The sequence below is a fragment of the Cydia strobilella genome, chromosome 8, assembly GCF_947568885.1.
Source record: "Cydia strobilella chromosome 8, ilCydStro3.1, whole genome shotgun sequence".
NCBI lineage: Eukaryota > Metazoa > Arthropoda > Insecta > Lepidoptera > Tortricidae > Cydia > Cydia strobilella.
The window spans coordinates 7,555,344-7,575,591 of NC_086048.1; the positions used below are offsets into that span (position 1 = coordinate 7,555,344).

General features: G+C 35.7%; 1 long non-coding RNA gene across 1 annotated transcript in view; it reads right to left on the minus strand.

The window, feature by feature from the left end:
• Positions 1 to 1,188: 1,188 nt before the first annotated feature.
• Positions 1,189 to 20,248, minus strand: part of LOC134743590 (uncharacterized) — a 199,626-nt gene continuing 180,566 nt past the window's right edge. The window contains exon 4 of the long non-coding RNA XR_010128031.1: positions 1,189 to 1,226. This is a non-coding gene — a long non-coding RNA (uncharacterized LOC134743590). The remainder of the gene's footprint in view (positions 1,227 to 20,248) is intronic.

Genomic DNA, 20,248 nt, shown 5'->3' on the forward strand with positions numbered 1-20,248 from the left:
TTGTGAGTACATAGATAGTTGAAACTTAAAAGTTTGACTGGGATTAAGGCATGTATTCGCTTTCCTAAAACGATACATCATAAAGATACAAGGACGTTTGTATCACCACTATAACTTATTATAATCCCGTAAGTAACTTACATTCATATTTTATCTGTGACATGGGTTCCGAAGTGCTAGATATTATTTTCCATTTGTCACGGTTTCTATTAAATCTATATGTTTCGGCTCCATTTCTTTTTCAGTACCTACCTAATATATATAGTGCTAGAAAAGAGAGTTCTCTAAGCTACATTTAGCAATGAGTTTGATCAAATAATTTTTCACCACACCAGCTGGTAACGGCTCTCTTGATTGTTCAAACTGATAAGAAAGTTACATTTCATCCAAATATGAGGCAAAGTAATCAAATGCAAATTTTGAGTTGTTTTCTTATGTTTGCTGGTAGAATTGACTTTTAAATAATGATTTTGAATGATAAATAGATTTAATAACATAAATTTTGAATCGATTTGCTTTGTTTTTGTTTGATATTTTACAGATAGTATTTTTCTTGTGTTGGTGAGATAAAAACGAATTCGAAATACCTAAGTGATAAATAGTATAGGTAGTATTAGGTAGTGGATTTTGTTGCGTGCATCTTTTGTTTGTAATTTAATTGTATCGACGATACTTTGACATTTTGTAATTCAAAATCAAATTTTCACCTAGGCAGCTCGAACAAGCCTACTTTCGTCACTCCCTGGAGTGAGGAAAGTGCGACTTTCCTCACTCCAGGGAGTGAAACAAAGTAGCTTTTTAATGTAGTGAAGGCCATGAACTGCAACTTCATACTTCTATCACAGAATAACTACCTTTTTTTCTTTTTTTTTTCTTCTCTGTATTATTCTGTGTAATTCGAAATACATTTTAACCTTTAATATGTTCTCACTACTGAGGTGAAAAATTATATGAGCAACACGAGAGCAAAGTTATTAGTTTTACATCTCGTGTTTTTGAGTCCCTCGTAACGATCAAGATTCCATTTTTCGAAACACTCGCTACGCTCGTGGTTCAATTTTGCAATCTAAACAACAACTTTGCCTCCTTGTAAAGCAAATAACTATTGTTCTTAATTAAATAAAAAATGAAACTAATAAGTTTATGAATATGTAGCCTGTATACCTTATGAAATTCAACTTACATTTCAATATCCTTCAGTTCACGTGTTATAGTTTCAGGTAAATCTGGAAAGAAAGGAAAGTATTAATATAAATAATAAGATACCTACAACAATAGTATCAATACTCATTTGGATATGTTATTTGAAATCAATAACTGAGGGTTACCAACACACTTATTTCAGTTATTGTACCTACATAAAAGCTGAAAGGTCATAAAAAGCTGAAGTGGGCATTTTGCGACAATTTATTGATATATCCCAAGCTGAAAAAAGAAAACAAGTTCGACAATCCTTGAAATTGGCAAATTACGTCGGTGATTTTTGTAAGAAGGTATTCCAAATTCGCAGAACCAATTAAGGAGGTATCTACAAGTTCCTTTTCATGGACAAAAACGAATTTTGTAAGGGCAAAGGGGAGGCTTGGATGGCTTTAATACAGCGGCACTTTGTTGGTCGAGATCGTGGCATCATCTAAACATTAGCACAACGGCGGATCGTGTTCCACCTCTATTGATACCTGCGTACCACCCGGAGATTCAGCGGAAGATATTTACATAAAAGGAGGGTGAATAAACGGCGAGTTTATTGTCTTGACGTAAGCGATTTCGTAATAACTAAATAACATAAAATGATAAAGGAACAACAAGATGAATGAGTACCATATCAGGTAAAAAAGGTCATGGAAAAAATTGTTTTGTCTATGTGAGCAACGCTAGGTTGTTGTGATAAATAACTATTTATATTAATTTGAAGTACCTAACCATACTCGGATAATAACAAATGCTATTATAGGTAATGCTTTTCATTGGCTGTTATTTTAATCACTGACTGATAATATTTTGCCTTTAGGGTTCCGTACCCAAAGGGTAAAAACGGGACCCCTATTACTTAGACTCCACTGTCCGTCCGTCTGTCTGTTCGCCTCTCACCAGGCTGTATCTCATGAACCGTGATAGCTAGACAGTTGAAATTTTCACAGATGTATATATGTTGCCGCTATAACAACAAATACTAAAACAGAATAAAATAAATATTTAAGTGGGGCTTCCATACAACAAACGAGATTTTTTTTGCCGTTTTTTGCGTAATGGTACGGAACCCTTCGTGCGCCAGTCCGACTCACACTTGGCCGGTTTTATTGTTCTTACGGGTGGAAATACCGAACACGTGCCTCCACGTACGAAAGAACTCCTTTTAGAATTACTTTGACAGGAAATGAGGGCTAACGCGTATGAATTCGCCGCTAGGGGCGCTAGTGTAGATGGTGACCACCATATACACTATATATATATTGAAGTGACAAGTGATGACTCTGATGACCATCAGAGTCATCACTTGTCACTTCAATGACTGACAGCTGTTCTTTAGTTTTTTTGGACCACCATCAACAGAGGCGCCAACTGGTGAGAAAAAAAACGATAGCCCTCATTGGGCGAATACGTTAAATTCATTTGCTGTCGATATATATAACATAATATATTTGACGACGTACGCCACTAAATAATGGTAAAGCGAAGTGTTTTTGGTGCGTTGATTTATTGAAATGGTTCTTACTCTATATCAGCATCAAATTTACATTTTCAAAGTATTCGACTAGAACAGAGGTTAAAACTAGTTTTAACGTGCAAAATGTGGAATGAGTTGCCTCCTGAGGTATTTCCTTTGCGCTACGACATGGGATTCTTCAAGAAGCGTGTATTTAGGGTTCTCAAGGGTCGGCAACGCTTAAGTGGCTCCAGTGATGTTGCTTTTGTCCATGGGCGACGATGACCGCTTTTCATCAGGCCGGCTCGTCTGCTCGTTTGCTATGACATAAAACTAAGGCATTTGGGAGAACTAGATTTAACTACTAACTAAGGGGTTTGTTGTAACACATATACTCCGCTATTCCGACTTCCCTGCAATACTAGTTTATTAGCTCTAAATAATATTTGTGGATCTAAAACTAAATAATATTTTGATTAAATTAAATGATTAGAGGCCTAGGGGTTCAAGGCGTTAGCCCGGATTGCTGAAGACGCTGGTTCGAATCCGGCCTTCACCACTGAAGGGTTTCATCACTTTTTTTTAAATATTCAACATCTATTTCAGTTTATAATTTCTAAAATATTAATTTAGGTATATACATTAAGGTTATAAAATAGATACCTACTTATCGCTTATAAATATTTAACATATAAAAGATAATAACTTAGAACCCAAAAAAAATATTCTGATTTTTATATTATAATACCCTCGTTTCTATCAGTTATTGTAAGTTATTTAATCCATACTATAATATTATAAATGCGAAAGTCTGTCTGTTACCTCTTCAATTGCTTTAACCGCTGAACCGATTTAGTTGAAATTTGGTATAGAGATAGTTTGAGACCCAGGGAAGGACTTAGGGTAGTTTTTATCCCAGAAGTCATCCTTTACGGGGGTGAAAAGGGGTTGGTACGGGGAATCGATAAAAAGCAGATTGGATAAAAAATAAGCTACCCAAATCACTAACCACGCAGACGTAGTCGTGGGCAAAAGCTTGTAAATAATAAAGTCCTACTTACCTATATAATTCCGGAATTATATATAGCAAGCTTATAGCTAAAAAATAAATAAATACGTCCTCCATACAATACATTTGCTGTTTGTTGTCATAGATAGTAGATAGTCTACAGAACCTCCATACAATACATCCCCATTTTATGGTCCCATTTTATAAAGCTACAAATTGGGTGTTTCGAAGGTCTGAACAGGTCAAAAGTCCTCTCGCCTTTAAATCTACGAGGCATATTCTAATTGTAATAAAAAGTTATGAATTTGACCTGAATTTGTTATGGATATGATCTGTCAGTGTCAAAAGTGACATTTCTGATTGTAGACAAATTCATATTCTAATATTACAACCAGAATAGCCTCCATGGCTACTTGGTAAACAAACAATTGTTTGATGCTTCAGGAGCGGCTTGCTAATAACAGAGTGATTATTTAAATATTCGTAGGCTTTCAAGAGTAGGCGGATTGAAAGGGCCGATGTTACAATGGACGCTGTCTCACAGCATCCAGAACCCAATTAAAGTTAATAATCCTCTCACAAAAAGATTATAAAATGATCTCTTTTTAAATGAAGTCTTGGATTCCGTTGTTTTATCTCGGTCAGCGGATTTTTAATGCGAAAATTCCATCTTTTACATTACCTTCCCTTGATTCAATTTGGAGTGTGATAAATTGAATACCTAGGTACATACATACAAAGTTCTGTAAATTAGTATGGACGTGGGGTACCTTTTCTCTGCAGCTGACTGTACTTGTGTATTTACTAACAGTAAAACTCTAAGGGCCACTTGCACCATTCGCTAACCCGGGATTAACCGGTTAAACCTGGAGTTACCATGGTTACCAGTACAATTGGACACTGGGTTAACGGTTAAACTGGTTAACCCCATTGAACTATTATTACCAAGCTCCGCTCCGCTCCTTGATTATTACTAACGTATAGAACCGGCACAGAGAACCAGTATTTTGCGCCATGAGTTGCTGCCGATTTGGCATCAAACCATAGAAGCGGAGCGTGAATCTCGCTTCCTAAACGCGTAAGCGCCGTGAATTTTATGGCGCTTACGACATTTTGGTCGCGTGGTATACATTGTGATTGCGACAGTTTCATTGTTTGGTATGTCGTCACTATAGTAATAATAATAACTCAATGGTTAACCCCGGGTTACGCCTGGAGTTACCCCCGGGTTAGTGATTCTACTAACCCGGGGGTAACCAGGTTTAACCGGTTAACCCCGGGTTGACTAGGGAACAAATATAAATTATTTTATGAAATATATTATGATTTGTTTTTTTAGGTAGTTAGTTACAGTTTTATATAAATTACAAACTGAAATAGACTATCAATGATAATGATAATGATAATTTATCATACATTAAAGAAAAAGTCCGCCAATGGCCGAGGCGGGAATCGAACTCGCGTCTTCAGCTTACGCGGCTAACGTCCTGACCACTAGGCCATCTCTCTTAATTTACAAAAAAAAAAGAATAACTATACGATATAATATTTCATATAATACCCACGATCAGATGCGTTTTCCCGTGTGAGAGAATGGGAGAAACATCATTCATTTGTATTCTCTTGTATCTGTAGGATGCGGGATTGAATAGTTGGTAAGTTACTGCGATCAGTCGGACCCTCTTTATCCTTTGAGAGATTTTGTTCGTTGATGTAAGAAGATATAACAAATAAATATATGAATAGGGGAAACTGTTGCACAGTCAACATCAACAGTAGCGGATGAAACAAAGCGGAAAAAAAAATTCTTCTACTTTTCCAAATCAGAACACGATCCCGATTAAATTTTATATGCAATGAGGATAAATGCGCATAGCTCAAAATTAAAAACCGATAGGAATTAACAGATACCTGCCTTTCTGAAAAAAATACCATAGACCGAATTTTACTAATAGGTATTTTTCGAAAGTTAAAAAATTACGATGCGAACATTCCCGAGATAAAGTACCCATTAACTGTATCAATAACAGGATAGCGTTGACAGAAAAAGTCACTTTTTTCCTCTTCACTCAAAACGACAGGAACTCCTTTCATCGAATATCGTATATGAATATAGTTGACAGTTATAGTACACATGAAGGCGATATGCCGCAGGAATCCATGTGAGCAGTTAATGTAGGTACCTACAGAAATTCTCCATATTGCATTCCAGAACTGTAGTGTGGGTGTTACTTGTTGTTGAATATATTCGGCGCCAAATATATAGGTATTCTCTATGACATGTCGTAATTACGAGTAGGTATGTTGTACAAATTCGATTCAACTTGAGTGTTTCAATAGGGTTGGCATCTGTCAAAGGTTTTTATAGATAGCATACTAAGGTTTTCCTAGTTTCTAGTTTAATTGTGTGAGATTTGGCTTAAATAATTTGATACCTGTAAAAAACTTCGATCGACAAACCCCTTTGCATCAATTGACCCATTGGATTTATTGTACATATTTTCTTTCTATGTGAGCTTTTCAAAGACATTCATGTTAAGTATATTATTTTGTTGCCGTGGTATTTAATAAAAAATAATAATAACAAAATAATAAATAAAACAACAATTTGGAACTAAATATTTTTAGTCTGTCAAGCCCTTTCCATCAGTAGAAAAAAGCGGCTTAAAAAAGGTAGGCGCCAAGGATTATCCTCCCATAGAAAATTTGAATTTGCGTTTTCTACTGACAAAGTTATTATTTGAGTTAACGGTTTGCTCTCACATTCATATTTTATATTAATCTTGAGGTAGAATGACCAGGAAAAAACCTGTTTACATTATAGGTGCTCTATTTAATCTTCATTTATTAAATAACAAACGGGTTATTTACAAAGTGATACCTACAATTTAATTGAGCCTGTGTACTCGTATCAAAGAGCACTTTTTCGTCAATTATTTAAAGTTAAGTCCATAAGCATTCAGAAAATAATACCTACTCGCACAACCTTACTGCAGTCTTTTTACTTTATTTGTGAAACGAAGTATGTCTAAAGATATGAACATAAGTATGTCTAAAAATATGAACATCTGCCCGTACTTAATAAGGTATACCCAGTTAAAATACTCCTTACTGAGAGTTAATCAGAGAAATCATTTGATTGATGGATAGCTTTCCGAAAAGTTAACTAAGGGTATAAAGAAAACACAAGTTGGCTATGGAAAGGAACTTGGTTGGCAGATGAACCTCTAAGGCATTGGCATTAGTCTCGAGAATAAATTATTTACTTATCAATCTCAATCATCTCATTATTAAAGCTGATTAAATATATTTGAAGTATTGATGTACTAAAATATGGTTTATATACAAAAAAGTGTCATGAATATTGAAACCAATATTCCTATTCTTAAATTAAGAATTGCTTCTGGTGGACGAAATTCTCGGAATAATAAATTATATTAACTCCTCTAAACTTTATTCTCTTGCTTCGTCCTTAAACCTAAGCGTTTTACCTCTCACAGCTACACATTTCCCGCATAACGGCCCTCCCTCTTTACTAGACCTCATTATTACCTCTTCTCCAGACTTAGTTTCCTTTCATGGTCAGTTTAATGCTGCTGGCTTCTCCAACCATGATTTAATATACGCTGCTTTTAAAATCCGTCCTCCAAAACGAAAGCACAAAATTATAATGCGGCGAAACCTGCGGGACTTGGATTTGCAAGCCTTTTATGCTGACTTATCTAGTGCAGATTGGCAAGGGTTAGATCGTCTTGCAGATATAGACATGAGGGTGAGGGCTTTTAATGATATGTTGCTTGCGACTTTTGACAAATATGCGCCGTTGAAACCTATGCGCGTTAAACACTTTCCTGCGCCTTGGCTCACGCCGGATATTAAACTACTGATGGCCAAGCGAGATCGAGCCCGCGTAAAATTTCGATTGAATCCCTCTGATGATAATCGCCAGAAGTATCTGTCACTGCGTAACCGCTGCAACAAAGTCTGTAGGGAGTCAAAGCGTCGATACATTCACAGCTCAATTGAAGACTGTCCCCCTGCGAAGTTATGGAAGTTTTTAAAATCCCTTGGCTTGGGCAAATCTCAATCAAGTTGCTCTAGTTTTCTCGATGTAAACGGTATTAATCAATTTTTCAGTATTTCGCCGGTAACACTTGATCCGTCAGTTAAAAGTTCCACCTTATCGCTTCTTGCGACTACTACATCTAACTCCAATTTAGAATTTTTTGAGCTCGGCTGTATTTCTGCACAAGAGACACAAGCAATCCTCAAAACTATCAAGTCGAAAGCCGTCGGTGACGATAACCTCAGTGTAGATATGCTCATGCTCGCGGCGGATTTCATCTCTCCTATCATTTCCAACATTATAAATTTTTCCCTATCCACGGGCACGTTTCCGGCTTCCTGGAAGTGTGCCCATGTCACCCCTCTACCGAAAACCTCCATTCCTGCTTCTTTCTCCCAATATCGTCCTATTTCCATTCTTCCTGTAGTATCAAAAATTATTGAACATTATGTTAATCGCCGTCTCCTATCCTATCTTAATAGAAATTTGTTATTTAACTCATTCCAATCTGGATTCCGCCCCGGGCACAGCACAGTCACCGCTTTAGTTAAAGTCACCGACGACATCCGGTTTAATATAGAGTGCAAAATGCTAACTGTCCTTGTTCTTCTCGACTTCAGTAGTGCCTTTAACACAGTGGACTTTGACATCCTTCTGGGCACACTCAGCAGTCTTAACATATCCCAAACCACTTTATCCTGGTTTCGTAGCTACCTTACTGGCAGACGCCAGCGTGTCAGAGTCGACGACAAGCTGTCCGACTGGTGTGAGCTTTCCGCTGGCGTCCCGCAAGGAGGAGTACTTTCGCCACTTCTTTTTTCTATTTTCATTAATGGTATCACGAAAGCACTTACGTCATCATACCATCTTTACGCGGACGACCTACAGATTTATGCAGCGGCTAATATAGATGATCTTGCTTCAATGATTACTCAAATCAATTCTGATTTAGAGTCCATACGGGATTGGGCGTGCAAATTCGGTTTGAAGATTAATGCCCAGAAGTCGCAGGCAATTGTCATTGGTGGCCCTTACTATGTAGCTAAGCTCTCAGACATGGTGATACCTGACATTTTTTTTGATGGGACTAAAATCCCCTTTTCCTCTACTGTCCGAAATTTGGGTGTCATCATGGACCAGACGCTTTCCTGGGAACCCCACGTGGCTGAGGTGAGTAAAAAAATTTTTGGTTCCCTACACTCTCTTCGACGACTTCAGAATTTCCTCCCTCTTCGTACCAAACTGACTCTTGCCCGCTCTCTCTTGCTCCCTCTACTAGACTATGGTGACATTGCGTTCTTGGATCTTAATGAGGAATTGCTGAATAAACTTGAGCGCTTACAAAATGTCTGTATCAGGTATGTGTATAGCCTCCGTAAATACGACCACATTTCTAATTTTCGTAAGCAGCTCGGGTGGTTACCGATCCGCCAGCGCAGGGATGTGCATGTTCTGTCGTTGCTTTTCAACATACTCTTCAACCCCTGTTCCCCATCTTACCTAACCGAGAGATTTAACTATCTGGCTGAAGGAAGTGATCACCGCTTACGTTCTAGTGCTAATCTTACGCTTGCTATCCCTTCGAATAAGTCTCGAACGTACGCAAATTCATTCACAGTGCGCGCGGTGAAGTTGTGGAACGAGTTGCCCCTGTCGCTCAAACGGTCCCGGTCTGTAGCATCACTCAAAGTTAATCTGAAAAAGCTTTGGCTTTCCCACGAACTGTGATTTGGTTGAGTGCTAATATATATATATATTATTTATATATTATATATATAATAATAATAAAATAAAATAAAAATATATATATATATATTTATTTAATATTTATTTAGTACTATATATTTATGTATGCTAGTACATATTTATTTTATTGCATAATGCAATTGATGTATTTTAGTTATTCGTAGACGTTAATATTGTAGTTTTCCTTTTTAAATATTATTGTACGTTCTGTAAGTTTGTCTATCTATCTAATTCGAATTTTCCACTCATTTACTCTAAGGTTAGCTGGAAGAAATCCCTTATAGGGATAAGCTCGCCTTTGTACCTAAATTTATATGAATTTCATGTTATCAATTTTTGTTTTGTACAATAAAGTGATTTACTATTACTATTACTACTACTATATTCTAAGAAAAAACCAGAAAATAATCATAAAGTTAAATAGTCAACACAAACACCCATTACAAATAATTATAATATGAAGTACCTATAAAAATATGTTTTCGACTTGAATAAGCTCAGAAATATTGCTTAATTTATTAAGACTAACTTAAGTGACTCGCAAAATCCCAAACAACCCCAGACAAATAATTACTTTCCTTTTGGACTTCAAAAGGCTTCGTCCCCTACACGATTTTTGTTTGTTCATGAAAATTGTTTTCTAAGTACCCAATACGGATTTCTTTTTTCATGACAATATTTTTGTACGCACGTATATTACGGTATATTGCGTTGACATTACGATTGTTTGTTTAAGGTAGTCAATTAAATTGAGTTGTATTTACAATGATTGCTGCGCGAAGTAAAACTACGTTTGCTACGCCGTAGCTTCGTAGCGTTGTCTTTCTTGCGTAGTTGGCTAAACTAGATGTAGTACCTACTTACGGTCTGTCGTAGGTCTTTGATGCGCTGTTGCATGTTAATTTTGTTTGTATGTTACCTTAAATATTTCCGCCATATAACTATTTTTACAGTTCATCGGTTCTTTAGATGTTATTGCATGATTGAACATGGAAGGGCAGGTATTCGATAAAGCTAGATATCAACATAACTAGCGCGTCTCGCCCGGGATGAACGGGACGTACCTACTGAGATTGATATTATAAATAGAAGATATTGTCTATATTACGTTGTTACTTTTTATAATTGCTTCGATATAAAGCATAATAAGTACCGTCAACCGGGGTGATTAGGGACGGCAGGGGTGAATAGGCACAAAACTTGAAATGAGATTTCCCTGATAATGTATTAAAAACTAAATACCTACGCACATTGTGTCATGCGATTGAAAATAATAGTAGATTTTGTATGATACAAATTTTGTGAGGGCCCACCCTCGAAATGAGATTTAAATAATAAATAAAATAAAATAAAAATAAAAATGTTATTTATTTAGGTATCAACCCATTACATTAAGATAATAATTATTATTAATCTTATTTATACATTCTAATCTATATTAAATTTTACTATTCTAAACTAAACTAATTATTACCTAATCTAACATCAATTAAATAGTTGCAGCGGAGGCATTGCTCATACAGTAGCAGGTTGCGTACACTACGCTAACAATGCTGTTCGTCGATTCACCAAAACCACCCTTTTAAGAAATTTTCAGGTAAATCTCATTTCAAGTTTTGTCTCTATTCACCCACGCCATCCCTATTCACCCCTGTTGACGGTACTTGTAGTGAAATATTTAGCAATACCGACGCAAAATAATGTAGGAAAGGACAGTAAAAATAATTATTTTAGTATGGAGAGAGGTAAATTATAAGTTTAGTAATTACTAAACTAAACTTATAATTTACCTCTCTCCATACTAAAGAAAGAACCATATTAGGACACTTTGCATGTCAAAATCCGCCAAGCTATTTGGGTGATGCGGTTTATCGAAGAAATATACACACCGTAAATGTACTATTGGAAAACCTTAATTAGGTATCTTAGTCACTCGGGTGATATAAAAAACATGAGAAATAAAACTATCGGACCTTAGGTAAAACAATAAGCCTACGACCTACGAGCCACTATATTTATCGCATGCCCGCTCGACCATAACACAGGACCGCCATTGTGCAGCAGCGCTCAACGATATTGGAATAGTTTGTTTGTATTTACCTTTCGACAGGTAACATACACCCCTCGTTTTGTTCGTTTTGTGAGCCTCCGGCCAATTCGGCACTATTGCATGTTTCCTGCATTCTGTTTAATATGCTTTCGTTTGACATCTGCGGACGGACGAAACGGAATGGAACTGTGACGGGAACAAAGAATCCTTATTTAAAATTTATATCTTACCACAAACTGTGCGGTCAGTGGGCACAAATATTGCTGATGTAGGTACAGTGAATATCGAAGAAGATTGATAAAATAAAAATGGGCATGTGTATACATCGTACACTGCTGGGCACAGGCCTCCTCTCATGCACGAGAGGGTTTGGGCTAAAGTCCTTACGCTAGCCCAATGCGGGTTGGGGAGTTCACATACACCTTTGAATTTCTTCGCGGATGTATGCAGGTTTCCTCACGATGTTTTTCTTCACCGAAAAGCTAATGGTAAATATCAAGCGATATTGCGTATGTATCGGTCATTGGCGTCCGAAAGGTTAAAAGAGGAAATGCTGTGTGATAAATAAGTGTATGTGAAGAGCCGAGTAAACATGCCTCGCAAGCGCTTTCTACATCATAGGGAGGGGCGCGAAGTAATTTGCATAGGAAGGTTACTAAGTAGCTGCTTAGGTTAAACACTTAGATAGGTACTGTAAGAAATCTCTGAAGGAATAAATTCACATTGGTCGGTACTCATTTACTTTACTTAACTATCTTTTGTTTGTTATATATAACTGTACCTATAGGTACTTACTAAACTTATCTTGTCTAATATTGGTACTACAATATTGAAATATTTTTAAGTTAGGTTAGATTTCTTCATTATTTGTAACGTTTTTAGTAAAAGGTATCATTGTGTGTATAAGGTTGATTCTTCGTAATTTTTTAATGGCAGTGTAGCGACTTTTGACCACAACACAAGAAGTAGATATACTTTGACTTAAAACGGGACATTTATTTAGTTCATTCAAATGAAAAGTAATATAAATTGTGTTCAAATAATCATTTATCAAAGTAAGATATATCTTAAATTAAGCACCTGCGGGTAGGTATATCATATATCTCTACCAAAAACAACCCCAGCCGGGCTAGCACATGATTGGCGCGAGAGAATCTCGCCGCGACATAGGCTATCCGTCCCCCTTTAATTCATACAGTTAGTAAAAGACGAGTAGTCTATCTCGCGGCGAGATTCTGTAGCGCCAATCATGTGCTCGGCCTACAAGATTGTTGAATTGTTGATGCTCCCTAGCGAACGAAACGCAACTGTCACTGACGCACTATTATGGAAGAGTGATAGAGAGATGACTACGTTAATAATTGACTGAGCGTTAATAATTGGCACGTTGGCTAGGCGAAAAGGGGGCCTAGCCTAGATGACAATCGTTTGCGCTACGACGACGAAACGTTATCCTCTTTATCGCACTAATATGGAAGAGTGATAAAGACAGATAGCGTTTTGTTATAGTATTTAGCGTACACGATTTGCATGTTGGCTAGGCCCCCAGCTTACCTATTTAATTTACTTTGAGTCCCGATATTGGGCTAGCGCCGTTTGTGCAAATGCATGAACAAACAGCTTGAGTAAATGTTGCAGTTTACGAAATTCCTTAATTGGCGAGTTCATACTGACAGTACGAATCACAGAGGGCCGACAAACGTAACTTTATCCGGACTCAGTGAGCTTGATTCAATGTTAAATCCTGAGCACTAAATCTACAGACTAGAAGGTAATATATGACCTGTACTTGTACAGTAATTATTATGAATAGATGCGTAATACTCGATTGGTAGTCGTAATATTATACTTTTATGGATAACAAAAATAGGTATGTAACATTGATACTACAATATTTATAGAACCAATAATTACAGACTAGTCAAAAAGAAGACACTGAAGAACAACAGGTTATGAGGCCAATTCAATGTTACTTTTCGCTGCATTTCGCTTGTACTTGTCCGTACATGTATTGGCGCGAGCGAGACACGGGCTACTGACATCACTTAGATATTATTTTGATGTCACAATGTATCTATTTAAGTTTGAATTTACCTCAATGTTGCTTTATGTAGTCAATATATACGGTGTATGCCTTGCTTTCATAAAAACTAGTGTTTACTGAAATTTTATTATACATTATTAAACTTTAGAGAAATTTGATTTTAAATATAGCACAGGGCTTCTTTATCACGTAAACAGAGGAGGAGGTTTCTGTTTACAAAACTAAGTGAAGTGGTTATAAAGGTAAAACAAGATCTGAATTTTCGATACAAGCTACTGTTTGTATATTTTTGTCGTTTATTAACACTTGACAACCCAATAATTCTTACTTCAATGCATAGTTATTTTAATTCAAATAAATGGAATGAAATAACAACATTTATAAACGAAATTTTCTGCCGTTCGCAATGATAGGTATGTCAAACGCAAAAAAATATTATATAATAAATAGTATGAACGTGTGTTCATTGGGCTGGATTTAATAAAAGAGTATCCAAACAAGAAGTGGAAATATTTCACTACTTCGATTTTCGATTGAGCTAGCATATGTTGCTAAAATTAATTAATTAATTTGTGCGAAGTTGAAACCACAATAATTTGGACTTCAAACGCAGCTAACAATACGTTCGATAGGATAGAGTCGACTGTATAGATTAATTACCCAAAACAATTTTTTCCCAATAGCTTTCGTTCTATTCGCGTTTTTCCCCATTCTGCTTTTTAACTAGGCGTTTATTTTTTCAGTAGTTAATTTAATCACACGCGTATGTCCCAGTACCTTTTTTTCTCCAATGAGTATTATTTCCGAGAACATGTCCTTCTTAACCTGAGTCCGCTACGCGGGGCTCCTATTTCTAGGCGGTTTGCCCTTCGGGCATCTGAAGCTACCCAACGAACCTAACCTACCTATATATCGACTTAGTGTGAGGCAGTGTGACTATTGTGAAAACATTACACTTTGGAGAAAAAAACGACTAGGACATACGCGTGTGATTAAATTAACTACTGAAAAAATAAACGCCTGGTTAAAAAGCAGAATGGGGAAAAACGCGAATGGAACAAAAGCTATTGAGGAACAAAAATAATCTAAACGGTCCCCTTTCGGATGCTGCCGTTGCCCGTTTCATGGCATGGGACGCACGCATAGAAGGACTATTGAGAGTCGATGGAATCTAAAATTAACTAGGTTATTAGGTTATTTTATTTTTTATTCAGAAAAACTAACATTACTATGCTGTGTATATTTCGTACTTATGTACCTACTCTGTAATGTGGAATTTGTATGTTTATTGTACAAAATTGTATTTGACGTATATCAGTATGCTACCAATAAAGATTATCTTATCTTATCTTAGGTGAAAGCGATAGACTAAATATATGCTATGGGATAAAAAACCGGACGCCTGCCTAATAAAACGGTAAAACATGTTCTCATTATTGAAGCGCAATATTGTTTCAAATCTCGCTAGCCAACGGCGATGCCTTTCGGGTGTTTCCCGTAGGGTAGAGCAGCAGATTGTTGTGTTTAGACATATTTCCCTCGTGCCAAGCGTAATATTGCCGAGTGAGGTAATCCGATTACATGGTCCGAGGAACTGAGGTCCTATTCTCGAGAATTTAAAGTTTCAAAATTATATCGAAAACACATTGGTTGGTTTAGCGAATATTCTAAAACCACTAGTATTAATTCTACTAGAATGTCGCTTCTTTAAATAGTTGCCCCTTTTGGGTTAATGATTTTCCTTAGTCTAAGTTTAAAAAGTGATAAACCAAAACTCAGCACCATGGGCATGGAAGGCTCCAGCAACACTTCTTGAACTTATACCTATTTATTATATTAGCTGTAAGTCGTTCTGCTGAAACGAGGATATCTATATCGACCATTTGTATGTATATTACCTATACACGATGTAATTAATACCAATATTCAATACCTATAGCCGTCATGAAATGGTATCATAGGTACAGGTGGAACACGATGGGCTGGATAAAGCTTGAGCTTAAAGAACAATCGCCGTTCATTATTATTATTATTATGTGTCTAAATAAATGAATTGAATGATGGACGACGATGGTATTAATTCTTCGAAAAAATCAAATTTGATTGGAGCATAGAGTAACTTAAACTAGAGCGGTACTGTCATAGTAAATTTTGTAACCCCAGTAAATTCACTGCCATCTGTCGACACACTTTAAAACTAAAAATAAATATTTATAAAAATACGATAAAATTATTTAAATATGGATAAATGATTTTTTTTATTTGCATTAATTATTTTTATGATTTTGACCCATGTTCTTTCACTGATATGCGTTAAAATTGTTAAATAACAAACGAAACAGTCAACGCCATCTATACGACAGTGGCCCAAAACTAGTGGCGCCCTCTGAACGAGAATCAAATTTTCTTGATTTTCGAGGCACGTTTTTTCCTTAGACTGTAAACATCTATTACGGAGTTATATCTATCTTTGATTGGAGTAAGCGTTTTCATGGTAGTATGAAAGAAGCTTAGTTTAGAACGCTTACTCACTCTTAAAGTAGCTACCTACATGGGTGAAATTACGATAAATTAGTATTAAATTGCTGTTAAATTTTCGTTTCTGAATACATCCTCTGTATGCTGAAGTTACAGGAGATCGTCAGATCAACTAAAGAGCGGCTTCAATTTTGTACTGAAGCACGTTAGCTTTGTAGAAATAAACTCGCGTTAAAAGGCTGTCTACTAATTTGTAGCACCAACAATTTTATTGACAGTTTGCTCTATGTTTATATTGTTCGTCTTAGTACCTCTGTATAAACAGTTAAAACACAAAAGCAAAAAATCAAGTTACTTCCCTTATTAAAATTCAAATAAATCCTCAGTAGGATTTTTTATGATATCTCGTTAGAATTTAGAAGAATAAGTTTAGTAAGTACTGTCAACAATTAATGTTATTGAATGAATTCATTATATATGTACGTACTCGTATGTATGTATGTAACTTTATTGCACATAAACAAGTTTACACAAAATAGACATAACAAAGTAAAAAGATGTAAGTATATGTGCAAAGGAGAACTTATCCCTTATAGAGATCTCTTCCAGCTTACCTGCCTGCTACATATACATTTTCAGTAAACTATATTCAACATTCCCATATGGACTTGGCAGCCCCAACTTCTCGTAGGACATTTGACCAATCAAGTTGTTAACCCGATAAGTGTAAACGTCGCAAATTGTAATGGAGTGAGACCAATGACCATATTCTGAAATTACCAATACGGTACCAATTCAATACGAATAATTGAATATTAATTTGTTCCACATTCTGAAGTAAGTTACTTACCTAGTAATACCTACTTACTTACACTTAAATTCATTGTAAGCACACTGTATTGGAATTACCAGTGAGTAATTAAAGGAGACTATTCTCTAGAGTAAGCGCGCAAAGAATACGATTTTTTTATCAAAGGCCCGAGAAATTACCTTTAGTTTACAACCTTTTGTGTGCTTATTACAAATAGTTGGTTCTGAGTTGTGGATGTTTTCTATGTATATATAGGTAAAAGTATTCATATACAAAGTGCCTACGAGGAACGCAAAAGATTTTAACCACGCATTTCTGAGGTTAAAACAAGGAAAAAATGGTATTCATTTTTTAAATGTATTTTTACACAAAATGTAAATGCTAATTGTAAAACTATCACTCAACAAGAATTTAAACTTTTTATTTGTAAAACCTTGTAACTTGTAATTTTTTGACATGTATCAATTTTTGCACTAAGTAACAATAAAAAGATGTTTTTTAATAGTTGCTCAAAAAGTGCTATTTTACGTAGCTGTTTAGCGTGCGGAAAGTTGGTATTCGCGAACTAGTGCTTTTTACTTTACCAATTTTTTAAAATTTATACTTGTTCCAATTCATGACTACTTATTGATGAGTGTTAATATTAGTTTCCTTTAAACGTCGTAACCAACATAAAAACCTACTGTTAATGTAAGAATACGTTAATATACATATTTCATATTTTATTACTTACCTCTTCATCATTATAACACGTTTATTTTTTAATATTGAAGATTGAAAAACCGTTCTTAATAAGTTGTCTGAATGGAACGGAATAGCTATGAAAGGTATAGGTAGGAATAGCTGCCGAAACGCCTGTCAAAGAAGAGGCGTTTTTTCTTACTGCAAGCTAAGTTTCCAAAGGCAGCATTCGATATTGTTTTTATTCCTTACTTGATGTTTTTCTTATTTTTTCGCAACTGTATTAAAAAACGTCCTTCGATACACGTGCGGAAATGTCATTCTTCACTCGTCCCGAGTCTTCAGTAGTAGAGTAGTCGCAAGATATCTCGGTACTCGTGAAGTACTGACATACTTTCCGCACTAGCATCGAAATGTACTATTTTAGGGTTCCGTACCCAAAGGGTAAAAACGAGACCCTATTACTAAGACTCCGCTGTCCGTCCGTCCGTCCGTCCGTCTGTCACCAGGCTGTATCTCATGAACCGTGATAGCTAGACAGTAGAAATTTTCACAGATGATGTATTTCTGTTGCCGCTATAATAACAAATAGTCCTATAATATTTAATATTATACACCGTGTTTTTTTTTAAACTCCTTTAATTTCATGGGTGCATTCCTGAGCTTAAATTAAGTAACTTTCTCAATGACACCGGTATTCTAATTAACTCCAGTTTGGAGATAATCCTTAATTTATTTTTCTTTGATAAGGCCCTTACAAGCGTGTACACTTGCCTTAGGGCCTGTTTACATATTGATTAGTGTTTAGTATGAGTTAATACATTTGCTTGTAAACGTAAGTACTATCGCAGACGATCGATGTTCAAAAACATATTGATAATATATGTCAAAGTTTTTGTTTGTTAGGTTAAAATACCCGCTATATGCAGCATTTAAGCACTTTTTATAAAAAAAATAAGGAAAATTAATTATGCCATTTAGTTTAATTAAATGTACTTAGCCACATCACGAAGCTAAAGGAGTTTACTAAAAACACGGTGTAGAGATAACATGCAGAATATTAAGAGCATGTCACATGATCCAGCATGCATGATGACGTTGCCGTTTACAAGCATAGCCAATGTATCGTGTAGGTGTCTCGACGTGGTGCAAATGAGATGAGGCTTAATTCCCGCCGCCCGCCTAGTGCTGGTGACAGGTAATGTGTGTTAAACGTAATCAACTAGATTTTGATGTCCAATTTTGTGTGTAGGATGTACTTTGTAATAAACTAAATTGAAATGTTTTTCTTTCTTACAAATAGGTAATATGTCATTGTATGCGTTGAAAAAAAGATATCTAAATAGAAATATAGATCTGCAGCCTAATGCATGATGCATATACAGGTACAACGTATGCATAAATAAAACAATAAAATTAAAATAAAGTTACTTATTATACCAACACAACAATGAAGTGCATGTACAATTTTAAAAAAGCATATGCATATGCAAGTGCATATAAATATCGGGTAGAACAGAATGAAGGACTTGTATGCAAACGGGGAGTTGTTTAGGCTACGTGCTTACTTTATTTTTCACTTATTAATCACGTTAATATTTCTAACCGTTTGTGAGATACAGTTTTGAGATACATTAATGCAAAAATCTGCATGTTTTAACGAATCATTTAATCGTAATCGTTTAATCAAATGTAAAGTCAAGTTAATGTCATGTGTCAATTTTAAATGTAAATAACTTTTCCCCTCACTAGCTCGGAAAGCCGTCTTTTATCCTTTAAAACAAGCGGGGAAAAACGCATTTTATCTACTAGTGGGGAAAGTAATTTGACCTTGGATGGAGCGTGTTTAAGTAGCTTGACAGATAACAAAACGTAAAACGCTCATAATAATGGTTCGTTCGATATTAATTATCATTAAATAAATGGTTTGAGAATCTAATAAAAATACCAAATTTAGCTTTATTTAATAATTTTAAGTCATAAACCTTAAAATTCCATAAGAAACGTTAGATTTTTTATAATGATGATAAATATAATTCTGAACGCACAAGTTGAGTCGATGCAATTTCAAAACGCATCGTTGACATTTCATACGTCAGAACAGAAATGTCAACATTGTCAACAAAATTTTTACTGTTCTTCTCACCGACTCACGTAAAAATCAGAATTTCTAGTGTGTTCTGTTATAATATCGTAAAAAAATTAGTGATTCCAGTGATGAAGATGATCTAACGCCTGTGGATGTTGCACTTTCCTCGCTATAGTGAGGGGAAAAGTTTTGTGTTACACACGGGTGCAAATGTATTTTACTTCTCGTGTGTTGAAACACTCGTACGCTCAGGATTCTATTTTAGAACCACTCGCTTCGCTCGTGGTTCAACTATAGAATCCTTTCGCTTGCTCGTGTTTCAATTCCACACTCGCGGGTAAAATACAACTTTGCACCCTTGTATAACAAATAACTATTGTAGTGGTAGGCTTGTTATTAATATAAAAAAATATCATTTGTAATGAATAATTGAATGAAATTATTTAATCCAGAAAATATTTCCATATGAGGTTAAAACATTTAAAACGAATTACATAATAATATATGTGGTATTTTCTATAAAAAGGGACCTTATTGTCGATGGCGCTTACGCCATTATTAACGATGCTCCGATATAAATACAATGCCGCGCGACGCTGTGCGGCGTAAGCGCCATCGACAATAAGG